Source organism: Macaca mulatta, chromosome 1 (genome assembly GCF_049350105.2).
Source record: "Macaca mulatta isolate MMU2019108-1 chromosome 1, T2T-MMU8v2.0, whole genome shotgun sequence".
Classification (NCBI taxonomy): domain Eukaryota; kingdom Metazoa; phylum Chordata; class Mammalia; order Primates; family Cercopithecidae; genus Macaca; species Macaca mulatta.
The window spans coordinates 48,732,207-48,748,913 of NC_133406.1; the positions used below are offsets into that span (position 1 = coordinate 48,732,207).

The 16,707-nt window shown below is 34.6% G+C and overlaps 1 long non-coding RNA gene across 1 annotated transcript; it reads right to left on the reverse strand.

Annotated features, from left to right (window-relative positions):
* Window positions 1-6,270: 6,270 nt before the first annotated feature.
* On the reverse strand, window positions 6,271-13,597 carry LOC144337614 (uncharacterized). The gene is made up of 2 exons (XR_013410971.1): window positions 13,422-13,597; window positions 6,271-6,429 (listed from the first exon to the last, which is right to left on the reverse strand). It is a non-coding gene; the product is annotated as an uncharacterized LOC144337614 (long non-coding RNA).
* Window positions 13,598-16,707: the final 3,110 nt, after the last annotated feature.

The window sequence follows — 16,707 nt, forward strand, 5'->3', positions numbered from 1 at the left end:
TCTAATTGTGTTCATTTAGACCTTCTCTCTTTTCTTTTTCATTAGTGTAGCTAGCGGTCTCTCTATCTTATTTATTAAAAAAAAAAAAAAAAAAAAAAAACAGCTCTGGCATTGTTAATCATTTGAATGTTTTTTCATGTCTCAATCTCCTGTAGTTCAACACTGATTTTGGTTATTGTCTTCTGCTAGCTTTGGGGTTGGTTTGCTCTTGCTCTTATTAAAACATCAAAAAATAACTGATGCTGGTGATATTGAAGAGTAAAGAAAACACTTATATACTGCTGGTTAGAGTGCACATTAGTTCAACTATTGTGGAAAGCAGTGTGTTGATTCTTCAAAGAACCTTACACGGAACTACCATTCGACCCAGCAATCCCATTACTGGATATATATTCAAAGGAATATAAACTATTCTATCATACATGTTCATTGCAGCACTATTCACAATAGCAAAGACATGGAATCAACCTGAGTGCCCATCAATGGCAGATGGGATTTTTAAAAATGTGGTACATATACTCCATTGAATACTATGCAGCCATAAAAAGAGCAAGGTCATGCGTTTTGTGAGAATACACTTAGAGCTGGAGGTCATTTTCCTTAGCAAAGTAATGCAGTGACATTAAACCAAATGTTGTAAGTTCTCACTTATAAGTGGGAGCTAAATGATGAGGACACATGAACACAAAGAGGGGAAGAGATACTGGGGCCTACTTGAGGGTGAAGGGTGGGAGGAGGGCGAAGATCAGAAAAATAATTAACTATTTTTTACTGGGCTTAGTACCTGGGTGACAAAATAACCCGTACAACAAACCCCCATAACATGTATTTATGTATATAACCAAACTGCACATGTACCTCTTAATCTAAAATAAAAGCTTTTTATAAAATCACCCACTTTTTTTCTATTTCTATTTTATTTGGTCTAGTAAAAATGTCATGCAATGTGACACTTCGTTATTTATCTTTGATTGTACTACCTACTAAGGTATCTCATTCAGTAACTGTATTTTTGCTTAGTGACTTCAAATTATAAATAATTACATTGTATAAATGTACTCTTCATTTCTACAAATTTTAATGTTAACAAACTATATAAAATATTATGCTGAAATACCAATATATATTTTAAAAATTAGAATACTGTAGAACAAATCACTATTTTGCAAAAATTTTTGTACTGGACATTTGATTGAGCACTTGGACCCTCTCTCAATTAGATTAATGTAAGATGTTGAACTTTACATTACCTTGGAAACTCATTACCAAGTTTTGCTTGATGATATAACTCTCAATATTGTCAGCAACATATTCACTGACATTAGTTGACATAGTTATAAAACCAATATTATCACTTGATAATTTTCTGGGATTCTGTGAGTTAAAGGAACTTAACTCTTTGGTCCACTAGGTAAGATTCTCAAATATGGGTTTATAAACTAGTTCTCTTAGGAAGTTCCCAGTAGTGTAATTATGGAAACAGGAAAACAACATTGAGGTTTTCATAAAGTATATTCAATTTAATTGGTATCTTTATTATGGTATTATATTTTCATAAGCTTTTATTACTAAAATGGTTTTTATAATATTGACATGGTTAATTTTACATGTTAATGTGGTTGAGCTCAGGGATGTTGGATTAGTTCATTTTCACACTGCCATAAAGAACTACCTGAGACTGGGCAATTTATAAATAAAAGAGGTTTATTTTACTCACCATTCCACAGGCTAACAGGAAGCATCACTGGGAGGTCTCAGGGAATTTACCATCATGGAAGAAGGTGAAGGGGAAGCAAGCATGTTTTACTATGGCGGAGAAAAAGAGAGAATGAGGGAGGGGAAGTGCCATACATTTTAACCATCAAATCTCATAAGAACTAATTCACTATCATGAGAACAGGATGGGGTGAACCCACCTACATGATCCAATCACCTCCCACTAGTCCCCTTCTTCAACACATTGGGATTACAATTCAGCATAAGTTATGGATAGGGACACAGAGGCAAACCATATCATTCTACCCCAGCCCCTCCCAAATCTCATATCTTTCTCACATGTCAAACATAATCATGTCTTCCCAACAATATCCTAAAGTCTTAACTTATTCCAGAATCACTAAAATTCCAAGTCCAAAATCTCAGCTGAGATAAGGTGAGTTGCTTCCAACTATGAGCCCGAAAAATCAAAAGCAAGTTAGTTACTTCCAAGGTACAATGGGAGTATAGGCAGTGGATAAATACTCTCATTCCAAAAGGGAGAAATTAGTCAAAACAAAGGAATTACAGACCCCATGCAAGACCAAAACCCAGTAGAGCATTAATTAAATCTTAAAGTTCCAAATTAATGTCCCTTGACTCATATTGTATATCCAGGACTTGCTGATGCAAGGGGTGGATTCCCAAGGCCATAGACAGCTTTATCCTTGGGGGTCTACAGGGTACAGCCCCCATACTGCTTTCACAGGCTGGGATTGAGTGCCTGTGGCTTTTCCAGGAACATAGTGCAAGCTGTTGGTGAATCTACCATTCTGGGGTCTGGAGGACGGTGGCCTTCATCTCACAGCTCCACTAGGCAGCACCCTAGTGGAGACCCTGTGAGGAGGAGGATCCAATTTCAGTTTTCCCGTTTACACTGCCCTTGTGGAGGTTTTCCATGAGGACTCTGTCCCTATAGCAGACTGCTACCTGGACATTCAGGCAGATGGAGATCTAGGCAGAGGTTTCCAAACTCTTGTCTTCTGTATACCTGCAGGCCCAACACCACATAGAAGCCACTAAGGATTGGGGTATGCACACTCTAAATCAACACCCCAAGGTGTACCTTGGTCCTATTTAGCCATGTCTGGAGTGGGAGCAGCTGGGACATAGGGCACCATGTCCCAAGGTTGCATAGAGCACTGGGGACCTGGGCCTAGACCACGATACCATTTATTCCTTCTAGCCTTCCAGGCCTGTGATGAGAGTGGCTGTCACAAAGGTCTCCCTGACATGCCGTGGAGACATTTTCTCCATTGTCTTGGGTATTAACATTTAGCTCCTCTTAATTTATGCAAATTTCTGCAGCTGGCTTAAACATTTCCCTAAAAAAAAATGTTTATTGTTTATTTTTCTGTTGTGCTATACTCTTTTTTTTTGTACTATGGTCAGGCTGCAAATTTTCCAAACTTTTATGTTCTTCTTCTCTTTTAAACATAAATTCCAATTTCAGACCATGTCTTTGTGAATGCATATGACTGTATGCTGTTAGGAACAATCAGATCACTTCTTGAATGCTTTGCTGTATAAAAATTTCTTCTGCCCAATATCCTCAATCATCTCTCTCAAGTTTAAAGTTCCACAGATCCCTAGAGCAGGCTCAATTTTGCAAGTCTCTGCTAAAGCATCACAATGGTGACCTTTTCCCTGGTTCCCAATAAGTTCCTCATCTCCATCTGAGACCACACAACCCTGGATTTCATTGTCTATATCATTATCAGCACTTTGGTCAAAATCATTAAGAAGTATCTAGGAAATTCCAAACCTTCCTTTATCTTCCTGTCTTCCTCTAAGTCCTCCACACTGTTCTAACCTCTGCCTGTTACCCGGTTCCAAAGTTGCTTGCACATTTTCAGGTATCTTTAGAGCAATGCCCCACTCTCCTGGTACCAATTTCCTGTATTAGTCTGTTTTCACACTGCTATAAAGAAATACCTGAGACTGGGTAATTTATGAAGAAGAGATTTGACTTACTCTTCCACAAACTTAACAGGAAGCATGACTGGAAGGGCTTAGGAACTCACAGTTATGGCCAAAGGTGAAGAGGAAGGAAGCCTGTCATACCACCACAGTGGATCAGGAGAGAGACAGAGAGAAAGGAGTTGGGGAGTGCCACCTTTTTTTTTTTTTTTTTTTTTTTCCTGAGACAGGGCCTGACTCTCTTCACCAGGCTAAAGTGCAGTGATGCAATCTCAACTCACTGCAGCTTTGACTTCCTAGTCTCAGGTGATTCTCCCACCTGAGCCTTCTGAATATCTGAGATTAAAGGCATGCACCACCACGCCCAGCTAAGTTTTGTATTCTTAGTACAGACATGGTTTCACTATGTTGCCCAGGCTTGAGGAGGTCCCACACTTTTAAGCTGTCAGATCTTTTGGGATCTCACTCACTATCATGAGAACAGCATGGAGTAAATCCAACCACTTCCCACCAGGACCCTTCTTCAGCAGGTGGGAAGTACAATTCAACATGAGATTTGGGTGGGGACACAGAGTCAAACCATATCAGATGTCCAGATAGCTGGTAAAACATTATTTCTCTCTGTGTCTGTGAGGGTGTTTGTGGAAGGGGTTAGAATTTGAGTCAGTAGACGGAGGGCAAAAAATGTACTCACTACCATGCATGGGCATCATTCAATCTGTTAAGAACATGAATAGAACAAAAAGGCAGAGGAAGGGTAAATCCACTCTCTTTGAACTGAGGCATCTATCTTCTCATACCCTTGGACATTAGCACTCCTATTGTAAGGCATGCAGACTCACAGTAAATTATACCACTTTCCTGGTTCTTCGTCTTGCACACAGAAGATCATGGGACTTCTTGGGCTCTGTAATCATGTGAGTCAATTCCCATAATAAAAAAAATACATCACACACACACACCAAAGACATATACATACACATACACACACACACACACACACTTCCTTCTCCACCCAAAGCTGTAGGTTAATTACTTAGTGTCTTTTATTAGACTGTGAAAGAAAGATCAGATACTGCTAATGCTGATTATTGAATGCCCTACGGGATAACTCTTGGCTTTGTTTCTATGAAGAACATTAGTACAAATATAAAAGTATAAGGATTTTTGACAGTATTTAGATTTTATTCTGACATACTTAACTTAAACGCAGATTGTCAACACAATGTCATTTCCTCATTTTAAATTTTAAAGATATGGCTTGGGTAAATAAAAAAAAATTATTATAGGACCACCTAGTTATAATCCGGACATAATCTTGTATACTACATCAAAAGTTATTTTTATTTATTCACTCAAAGGATTACTTTATTAAAGTCAACATTAAACAACCAATATAATAATAAAGGAAAGAATGAAAGAGCATTTGCAAGACCAAAAAAAGAGCAAGAGCTTGTGTAAATGTGTTCACTCAAAGGATTACTTTATTAAAGTCAACATTAAACAACCAATGTAATAATAAAGAATGAAAGAGCATTTGCAAGACCAAGAAAAGAGCACGAGCTTGTGTAAATATGAGAATGAAAAAAATAATGCTATTCAAGACTCCTCTCGGGACTTACTCTTCCAAAAAATGTAGTGACATGTCAATAACATAACTTTGGAAACTAAAACAAATACAAATCCTCAATTCATAGATTTGTGACATTAAAGAAGTCTTGATAAAGTTAGTAAATATCTTGGAGTCTCTCTCCACCTATTAGAAGGGGATAGATAAGTTATAATAAAAAGTAAAAGAGCTAAATTATATGAAAAGTCTTCCGTATGTCTTAATTAATATTAGTTTTCTTTCTCATAAATTTCTCTTCACATCACCATTAATAAAAACATATACATCTCTGATATGGGAACAAAATAAAATGATTAACTCCTATTTGTTGGAGGCCACTGTGTCTATCTATCTATCTCACCAAATACTAAGTTTATTAATGATTAAAAGATAAAGACAAAAGTTAGGCACAGATAGAGTATTACTTTATGGAAAAACTTGCATCTGTGAGTTACAGCTTCTAAATGTCCCGCTTCTTTAGCTCTACTCATGTTTTTAATTAATAGGAAATTTCTGAATAACATGTGCAGATTTACTGTTCTTAAGGGAACCTGTTTGTTAAGGGAATCTGTTTCAGGCTGATTGCCCTGTAGTTTTATATTCTCCGGTAAGTAGGAAAAAATCCTGATGTAATTAACTTCCCCTTTGCTACCAGCTATTCTATTCTCTGTAAGTTCATAAATTCAAATTTTATTTATAATAATTAATTGAGGCACATCTGTTATAAATTGTTAAAAATACATTTTAATATTGTTTTAAAATTTGAAATAAAAAGAAAATTATTTTATCTAATCCTGAGATTAGATCTGTTGTTCAAATGTTGACAGATATCATAATAATGTCTATAATAGCAAAAGAATCCATGTCAGATATATGCTTCACATTTAATTGTCCTAAGTTCCCTTTGGTCTAAATAAGTATCTCAGACTTTGACACTTAAAAGGCATTTCTTAGATAGGGACTCCATTAAATCAATCAGTAAGTATCATCAGAATGTTTATAAGGAGGCTGGTAAGAGGGGTTCTTTCCATGGGACACCCTCTCAGTAAGAGAGAAATGAGTCCCAGTTCTGTCTTTACTCTTTCCCCTCCCATATACTTGATTTACTTGTTCTCTGCTTCTCCAGGGAAAGGCAACATGAACTCCTATAACCAAGATAACAAAGAATGATGAGTTATATATGGAATTACAATCTTCCTTTCTCATTTGACTCTCATGGTTGGTGCTCCTCTGGTTGCTGACAAAATTTTTTGAAAAGTTTTATGTTTGTTTTCTCCCCTCATTGTAACTTATAAAATTATATTATAAGAGGGCAAAGGCCAGTCCTTGCAGTACCATGCTACAGAAGCATTAGTATTTTATTATTAAGCCAACTGTTTAAGAAAAAATTTGGATTATCACATGGCAAGTGGCTAAGAAGCATTTGGACCTTCAAGAGAGATTTTTCAAAGTCTCTTTGGTATATTTATTTCTATGGATACATAGTATCTAGAATATATATAAAGATTTTTTTTTTTTTTTTTTACCAATTTTCATTTGTCTCCACCATCATTGTAGAAGTCTTCTTCATTCTCTTTATGTGGATAATCATTCTAGTGATGTGAGAGATAGTCTCTCCCTTTCTCCATGTCTAAACAAAGAATTCAAAATTTTCATATTAAGTGACCTTATACACAACTCTTAGAGGGTCCGCTATGGTGGTGGATGAGTAATGAGGGGAAATTCCATTACTTTTATGGCAGAAATGGTTGCATTCAGTGGTCCTTTCATTGAGAAGGAAAATATTTCTATTTTGGTTTAGGATTCAAAAAAATGAATAATTAAGAATTTTTTTCCTATTTTTTTAAAATAAACATCTCTTTGTAGTACTGTATTCCTTAACAGAACGGACAAATAGCAGAGTTCATTTAGCAAGAGAAAGATCTTGAAATGCCTAAATGTTCTGTTAATGGGATTATAACCTGTTTTTGTACCGTTGAAGGTACTGTATGCTTTTAGACAGGCAGAGTAAGTTATTTTAATAGATACGCTAATAAAAAAGAGAGCTTTCAATTGGTATATCATACCGAGCTGAAATCTGTATTTAAATGCATCTGGGGCTTTCTTTGCTAGTTGGCTAGCAATTAATCATGATTATAGTGTTTGACTGCCTATCACCTACAGCCTATTACAGAGAGACTGTTTTATAAGTACCATAGTGTTCCCAAACAAAACTGAGGGTTGGGCTGCTATTTCTCATGGGAAAATAACGAGATGCACATGAACTAAGGAGGAAGAGAGTCTTTATTTCTGCAACTGGTTACAGGGAAAAGGCCTGAAAATTATCGCCATACCAACTCAAAATTGCAAAATTTTCTGGAGCCAATATACCTTCTAAGCAATATGTCTATGTGTAAATGTACATTCATCTAAAGACATAAGTGATTAACTTCTTTTAATCTATAACTAAGGTCTGAGTCTTGAAGACCTTCCTCTGGAGCCTCAGTAAATTTACTTAATCTACATGGGTCCAGGTGTAAACTTGTTTGTGGAGGCCTACGGAATTTCTTCAAACCTGCAATAAAACTTGTTTAATTCTAAATGGGCCCCGTTAATAATTTCTTCGTTATTTTGTCACGCTTTAAGGCCCAGGAAAGACCTAGGCAAAACCTTTGGTGGGCTTTTGTTACATCCCAGCCTTTGAATAAGGTCAGTGGCTTTTAATATTTAACTTAACCACTAAGTCAATACTGGAACAGTTGTTATGGAGGCCTGTGTTAGTGAGACCTGGCCTGCTGCAATAGGACCCACATTCATTGACATATAATTTGATTCTGATTTTCATCATAATGTGACTAGACTTCTGGATACATAGACACACACACACACACACACACACACACACACATACATATACACACACAGTATGAGAGAGGGAGAGATGTGTATTATAAAAATAAAGTGATTTCAGGAAAATCTCAATAATTTAATGACCTAAAACAGAAAATTAAAAATCCTTCCATATAAGCAACGTTGTAAATTCATTTAAAACTAAAACATTATTTTGGTACCGTCCCAAAAGCAGTTAGTGTTACCACTGAAGACTATTCAACAGTGACTCAGAATATGAAGATGGCCCTTAACCACATACATAGATTCATAATTGGAGTTTTACCCAAGACAAGCATAATATACATCCATGTTCAGCCTCATTTAACAATAGTGCTCTAGCATGTCTGAAGTCACAATCCTATGTCTCATAGTTATTAATTTTGCATGCAATTTCCAATCTGTATAAAACCTGTATTCTATTTCTAGCCTATTACAAATATATTTTTTAGAGAATTGGTGTAAACCTAATGCTACTGACCTTAACATGATAACAGAACATTTTCACCACTAGGATTATTTTAATTCAACAGAGTATTCAAGAAGAGAATCAATTTAAAAGAAAACAAATACAGAAAATGATAATATAAGAAGAGAGATAAAGAAATAAGGAGGAAACAAAAGAAGAGAGGGAAAGAAACAGGCAGAAAGAGAGAAAGAAGAGAAGGAATAGCTTCAGTAATTCAGTGAGAATACCAAGGCATAGAAAAAAGCATATATATTTAGTAAGACAATTTAATGCATGTTAAACACTAGGGTAAAAATAGTTTAATTATTAGGCCATTGAATGGAAAATATAATTTACCAAAGAACATTTGGCAGCATTCATTGAGTTAATATCAAGCAAATCAAAGATCCCAAATCATTTCATTGTTGCATTTCCATCTGAAAATTCAGATACCATGGAAATAAACCAAAGAGTTTCTAAGTAAGAGCTTCTAAACATTTTATACTCTTTTTTCTTTTTAGCAAATGTTTGTATGTGTCTGTGTGTGTGTGTATGTGTATGTAAAAGTCAATATAAATTTGGGACATTTTACTTTCCATGATTATTTTTAATGAGACTGACAATCACCATCCATTTGAAATGAAAGCCCTCATTATTGTATTCTCAAGAAGAATTCTGATTATTTTTATGCCTGAGAAGGGACAGATTACTTAGCTGCTCACTCCTCCCTAGTGAATTTCATTAAAATTAAAAGAAATATAAAGTAAATATGTGTAATGGGTGGGAAAGAATATATACAGGAGGTAATATAGTTAATATCATTCAGGTGTATGTGTTTTCAACATTCCATGAGTGCCCTATGAAATTTCTATAAATCCTAAACGTATGTTAATTCCAATCCTAAATCAGGAGACTAAGATTATGTATTATTTATGAATAAGATTATGTATTATTTATAGCCCTGTTACTCAAACATATAAAATGACTTAAAGATTATAGCATGGTTTCTGATAAAACAACCAACCAAGCAAAATTTATAAAGATTTTTAAATAATTGGTTAGCTGGCATTTCATAAATATGAAATGTAAGATTATGAGTTTTCATCTGAATTCCTATTGTATCAACTTGACAATTCTAGATCATGCTGTTAAACCAAATAACCATAAAATTCAGTAGCTTAAAAAAACCTAAATTCATTTATTGCACAATTGACATGACATTGTGAGTTGACTGGGAACTCTACTACATACTATTGCCTCATACTTTATAATCAAAGGATCATTTTATAAAAATGTTTATTTTATATGATATGATGTGAAGTCATTTAATGTCAGCTTGAGCTTACATTCAGGCAATCCCAAATCTCAGACAATTGCTTATTCAAGTTACATTGTGTAGAATTAAAAAAAAATAACATATTGATCTAATTTGGTGAAAATTAAAGTGAGAGTCAGGAAATGAATCATGTAAGTAAATAAGACTACACAACCCATACAGTAGATATTAATATTTATTTTGCAGACAAAAATTAAGTAGATTGTAAGTTAATTTGAAGTATTTCATCAATGCTTTCTGAATATAATGATGAAAATAGATATAATTTCAATGGAAAAAACATATAAAAGATATCTGAATAAATAAACTGATCTCATATTTTAAAAATAATGTTTTATATTCTATTAAATATGTTTTCATTGATAATAAAATCATTTTTATTAGTAAAATATTGAGTAACAAATTTTACTAGACATTAAAAACACGAAGATGAATAAGAGGTAGGCATATTTCTTTTCCTCAACAATTTTAATTCAATGAGAGAAAATAATTTTTAGAAAATCATTTGAGATTTTGACAAGTTTTATAAAGGATGCTGTCACTGATAAAGATGAGGGTGAAGAAGCTACTTTAAAGAGAATGACAAGGGGACCTCGTGTTGTAGTGACATTTAAGGCTGATACCTAGAAGATGAGACTAAGTCATTTGTTGAAAGAGAAAAGAATAAAGTATAAAGGGAAAAACTCAGCTGGAGATACTGATGTGCTCTACAAACTATGAAAAAGACAGAACTGACCATTGGTTTTAGATGCAACAGATGAAGAGCTTTAAAGAGTTCACTCTCATTCTTACAGAAAAGAGGAAGTTGAACAAACGTGAAAATGAATGGCATTTCTTGGGTCTATCTGAGAATTGAAGTTGCAGGGGAACTGCCATCTCAATATGTAGAGAGAAAGGTACATCAAGAGAGATAAAACAACCATGATCTGCTTACATGGAGTAGTGTGCACTGGAGCCATAGAAGGGAACTTAAACGGTGATATTGATGAATTACTGCAGGCTGAACGTGGACTAGTATGACAGTGAGAATCTGCTGAAGGTCCCAGGCCCAAGGGAGCCTTCACACTTCCGCACCAGGATTTTTGGGTGAGGATTCAAAAGATCACTTGTGGTTATGGCAGAAGAAGAGGAAGAGAAATCTTTGTGAAATTCACTCAGAAGCTTCTATATTATTCCAAGTATAAGGACTTTGCCCAGTTCAGAAACCTTATTCCTGCCCAGAAAGGAAATTTCTTCCCCCTTCAGCTATCACTTTACTTCCCTTCTCACCTAAACGAATGGTTTAGGGGGCTCAGGGATTTAAGGAGGTAGACTGGTTGGAAAGGCTGTAGCCAGGGATCTAAACGGGGGCAGAGGCAAGAAAGCTATGCAATTGAATAAACAGATGAAAGTCACAATCCCAAGATACAAGCCCACTAAAAGACCAAGATTTAATCAGAAGATTACAAAACACTCCTGTTTTCTGACACCTTATCACCACACTGACAGCGCTCAGAATGATAACAGCAGATTACATCTGAAAGAGCTATAAGGCACAAACTGTCTTTGAGGAAGAGGTACATAAGAAGACCATAGTCCTGGGTGGGGGGGGGGGGGAAATGTCAAAGGGCCCTGGAAAACTTGGAAGCTTCTGGCACCTACAGGAGAGTTCAAAATTTTAGGTGCTGAATGAAGAGATTGTTTCAATAAAGAAGATGTGAACTTTTTTTTAAAGTTGGTAATGGTTTGAGTGAAATGACCTAATATGTCCACTGAATGTGAAAAATGGACATGATAGGTTACCTTGACTAAAGTACAGTAATTTCACTGATATGGTGAAGATTGGAAATGAACTGATAAACACTTGCCTACTTAATGGTACACATATTCAACGCCCTAAGATATTCTGACATTTTACAAGGTGTTAATTTGAATGTATATAGAACGATATAAGAAATCCAAAAATAGCGAATAAAAACTGATTTCTGTGGTAACAAGAAGAAGCTAGTCTTTTAATATTAAAAGACTTAATAACAAACGGGTTTTCTAATTATCCTCTATACAATAAATAAAATGAAGAACTATACATGGAGAAATAGATATATAATATAAAAATAAAATACTAGAACTTAAAGATGAAACTTGAAGTCATAATATTGATAAAAGTATGTAAGTATGTGATCATAATCAGCAATTTTTGCGGGGATACAGTAAATAACAACAATTCAGTTTTTTTATTTAAATACATGATAAATATAAAAATGTTATTTTATCTTTTTTTCCTCTACTTTTTCAAAATATTTACTGTGCATGAATGGAAAGCTCTATATGCATCTATAGAATCAGATAAGTTTTATTTGCTAAGCACTGAGGCTGCTGAGAATTTTCCTGATTACGCCAAGATGAAGAACATTCTTTAGTTAAACAATAGATAACTAAAAGTATAAGCTTATCCATTGTAGCTACACAGTTGTCAATACATTTTCATTTTTACAACCATAAACATGTCCTCTTCACTACCTATATAACATTTGAGAAAATAAAATTGATATTTAAGTTTGAAGAATTTTACATATAACTTTTGCAGTGAAATATTATATGTCATAACTATCAATCAAATCAAAACAAAATCAGAATTCATTTGTCTACTGTCATATAGATATGTTGCTGATGATATCATTTAAATTTGGCTTGACATATTATGTTTACAACAGACACATATTAAAAACAATTTACTTATTTTATTAGTCTACATATGTGTGTGTACATGCACAGTCATACATGTGTTTGTATGTTATGCAATTTAGGTACAAGATCATCACAAATAATTTGGATAATTCCAATATTATTTAGTGAATATATGTCTTTATATGACTATTATGAGAAAAATGTGTCTTTATTGTGGTCATGCCAGTATTTCTTGCTACTACTCTATATAACACTGAGGTATGGAAATATGGCTATAAAATATAAATCAGGTGTTCAGTATATACATATAGGTTTGGTAGGTCTATAAATATGCAGAAGTGGGAGGATATTGTAAAACATTGATTTATCATCCATTTAAAAAGTCATCTTTTAATTTACTCATATGTTTTGTCAGGTACAGTAAAGTAAGGTTTAATTATTGGAGCTTTATTTCTGTAATAGATATGCCACAAAAGGTAGTAGCTCAAACACACAGAAGTTTGTCTCACTCTTAAGACAGTCCAAGATGGGCACTTATGTTAATGAACATGGCCTTTCCACATAGTGATTCAAATACCCAGGTTTCTTCCATTTTTGTATCATCACCATACCTAGGATTTCAGAAACCTCTTAAAACATGTAAGAAAGAGAATGAAGAAGATGGAATTTTTTTAAAAAAATAACCTCTTGGCCTGGAAGAAATACACATAATGTCTGCTTCCATTCTCTTGGTAATAACAAGTAACATGGCCACACCGATTATAAGAGGATAGAAAGGTTAGCATAGGGGAAACTGATCCAGCTGAGAAGTTACTTACCAGACAGCTCCCTACACTTGAGAAGGGATAATAAATTTTGACGAAAAGCAATCTTTGCCACAGTCTAACCTCTGGCCAGCAAAAACCATATTTTTCACTTTACCCAGAGATCATATACACCTACTCCCTTTTCAGAAGAGATGACTGAAAGTAATATCTTCTTTATGTCTCAACATTCAGGATCTCTGAATTATGTATATAATCATGCCTCACTTAGTGACAGAGATACATTCTAAGAAGTGCATTGTTAAGTGATTTTATCAGCATATGACATCATAGAGTATACTTACACAAACCTACATTGTATAGGCTACTATACTAAGCTGTATGGTATAGTTGATTGCTCCTAAGCTAGGAACCGGTACAGCATGTTACTGTACTGAATACTGTAGGCAACTGTGACATAATTCTAAATATTTGTGTATCTAAACATATAAAAGTGACAGGAAAAATATATTATAAAAGATTTTTTAAAATAATATACCTGTAGAGGGCATATATCATGGAGCTTGAAAGACTGGAAGTTGCTCTGAGTGAGCCAGTGAGTGAGTGATGAGTGAACATGAAAGCCTCAGACATTACTGTCCACTACTGTAGACTACATAAACACTGTATACTTAGGGTACACTAAATTTGTCAAAAATGTTTTTCTTCAATAATAAATTGATCTTAGCTTCCTATAACTTTTTTATTCATAAATGTTTAAATTCTTCGACTCTTTTGCAATAACATTAGCTTAAAACACACACACATTGTACAGTTGTACAAAATATTTCCTTTCTTTATATTCTTATTTTATAAGCTGTTTCTGTGTTTAATTTTTTAAGTTTTTTTTAACTTTTACTTTGTAAACTTTTTTGTTAAAAACTAAAATACAAACACACACATTAGTCTAGGCCTAAACAGGATCAGGATCATCAATGTTATTGCCTTACACCTCTACATCTTGTCCCACTGAAAGGCCATCAGGGACAGTAACACAAATCGATCTGTCATCTCCCGTAACAATGCCTTCTTCTGTAATACTCCCATAGAACCTGCCTGAGTCTGTTTTACAGTTAACTTTTTTATAAATATAAGTAGAAGGAGAAAGAGTATACGCCAAAATAATCATATAAATAGTATAGTAAATAAATAAATACATAATATAGTATATATGTGAACAGAATAATAATAATGGTTTATTTTTTGTCGAGTATTATGTACTGTACATAATTGTATGGGCTATAGTTTTAGACTACTGGCAGTGCAATAGGTTTGTTTCCAATAGCATCACCACGAACACATGAGAAATGCATTGTACTATGACATTACGATGGCTATGACATCACCAAGTGATAGAAATGTTTTAGCTCCATTAACAATCGTATATGACCAGCATTGTATATGCCATTCATTATTAAATTAAATGTTGTTATGTGGTGCATAGCTATACTTGTGTCTCTCTATCAGGTATAGATTTGTTTCTCTATGTTTTGCTAGTCTGTAAACCAAAAGACAAGCAAACTGCCCTACCTTTATCCAAGCCATTATTTTTCAGAATAGTGACTAAAAACAACACAATTGGCACTCAGACTAAATCACAGAAGAATAAAGGCACACAGTAATAATTAGTCGATGGCAAAGACCCAAACCTACTGGGTAGGAAAAATGAAGACACTAAGTTGGCAGAGAAGCAGGTTTTCTATTAGCTCTCAAACTGACCTCTAAGAGGAATCCATTACCAGCCTCTAGGAAATATACCATTTTGAGGAGCTGTGTAGCTTTCAGTTATTTTCCAATGATCCAATTATGAAGAACAAAAGATGCTTGAAAAGTTTGAGAGTCAAAACCTTTCTAATGAGTAACTCCTGGAATGGCAGAATGAGAACCTTGATAAATTTAATGTTCCATGAAAACAACAACAGAAAGCTAAAATTAAACTGGAAATTAAACAAAACTACAAAACAATTGAATACTATCTTTTAACAAGAAACTACTAAACCTCGGTAAGACAGCTGTTGGTGGTGTTTTAAATTGGGCCTATTCTCGTCTTCCCTCCCCGTTCAGCTTCCTGGCGTGGTACCTGTGAAAAGCTCACAGCTGTGCGAGGGTAGTATTACAGCTATTTTTCACTCAGAGTTCAGCTCAATAAAAATCTCCATCCCTAAGATATTACCAATGTCTATAGATACATGCTGATAATATTGCAGCTGTCTAAATCGATGATTTAAGATGAGGCCCACAAGATCCTGGAGAAAAATTAAAAGAAATATGTAGAAAATTAGATGGTCATAGAAAATTTTGAAAATCTTCAATATGTTCCTGAAGATCTAGAAGGCTGTGTACATACACTTACCTGTGTACATGCCAATAAGATAGGGAAAATGAGAAGGAAACAGTTGTGCACTCCTTGCTTTCCTTGAGATCCTGGAAAGCAAGAAGACAAAAATAAGAGTGTCTTGTAAACAATATGAAGGTTGAAGGTGTGCCTTCTCACATTAATCTACTTGTCCATGAAAGAAGACACACAGGTAAGGTATGTAAGAAAATATTCTAAATGAACATAGGCTGACCACCAAATTATAAGGACCTAGAGATTAATCTAAGTAAGCCAAAATTAAAAATGAAAATAATAAGAAGAAAAAGAAAAAGCTATCTGTGAAGTCAATGACTAAGCACTGAAAGAAATACAGAATCTAAAGAATCCAGGAAGGTCAAAAAACAAATAAGGGGCCGGCGCGGTGGCACACGCCTGTAATCCCAGCACTTTGGGAGGCTGAAGGGGAAGATCACGAGGTCAGGAGATGGAGATTATCCTGGCTAACATGGTGAAACCCCGTCTCTACTGAAAATACAAAAAATTAGCCAGGCGTGGTGGTGGGCGCCTGTAGTCCCAGCTACTCGGGAGACTGAGGCAGGAGAATGGCAGGAACCCAGGAGGTGGAGCTTGCAGTGAGCTGAGATCACGCCATTGTACTCCAGCCTGGGTGACAGAGCGAGACTCAGTCTCAAAAAAAAAAAAAAAAAAAAAAAAAGAATAGGAGAAAAACAACAGAAACAAAACAAAATTCAGCAAAACCACAGAACCTCTCTGAAAGCCAGAGAAATCTGATTCCAGAGTTGTTATAATGCATTCTCTAAAGTTCATTTTTCAACCAAAAATATTATGAGAAATGCAAAATAGTAGCATATATATAGCAAGTTGAGAAAAAAATCAGTCAACACAAAATGTTCCTATGTAGGAATAGATATTAGACTTAAAAGACAACAAATTGTAATTCAGATTTACAAGCATATTTAAATA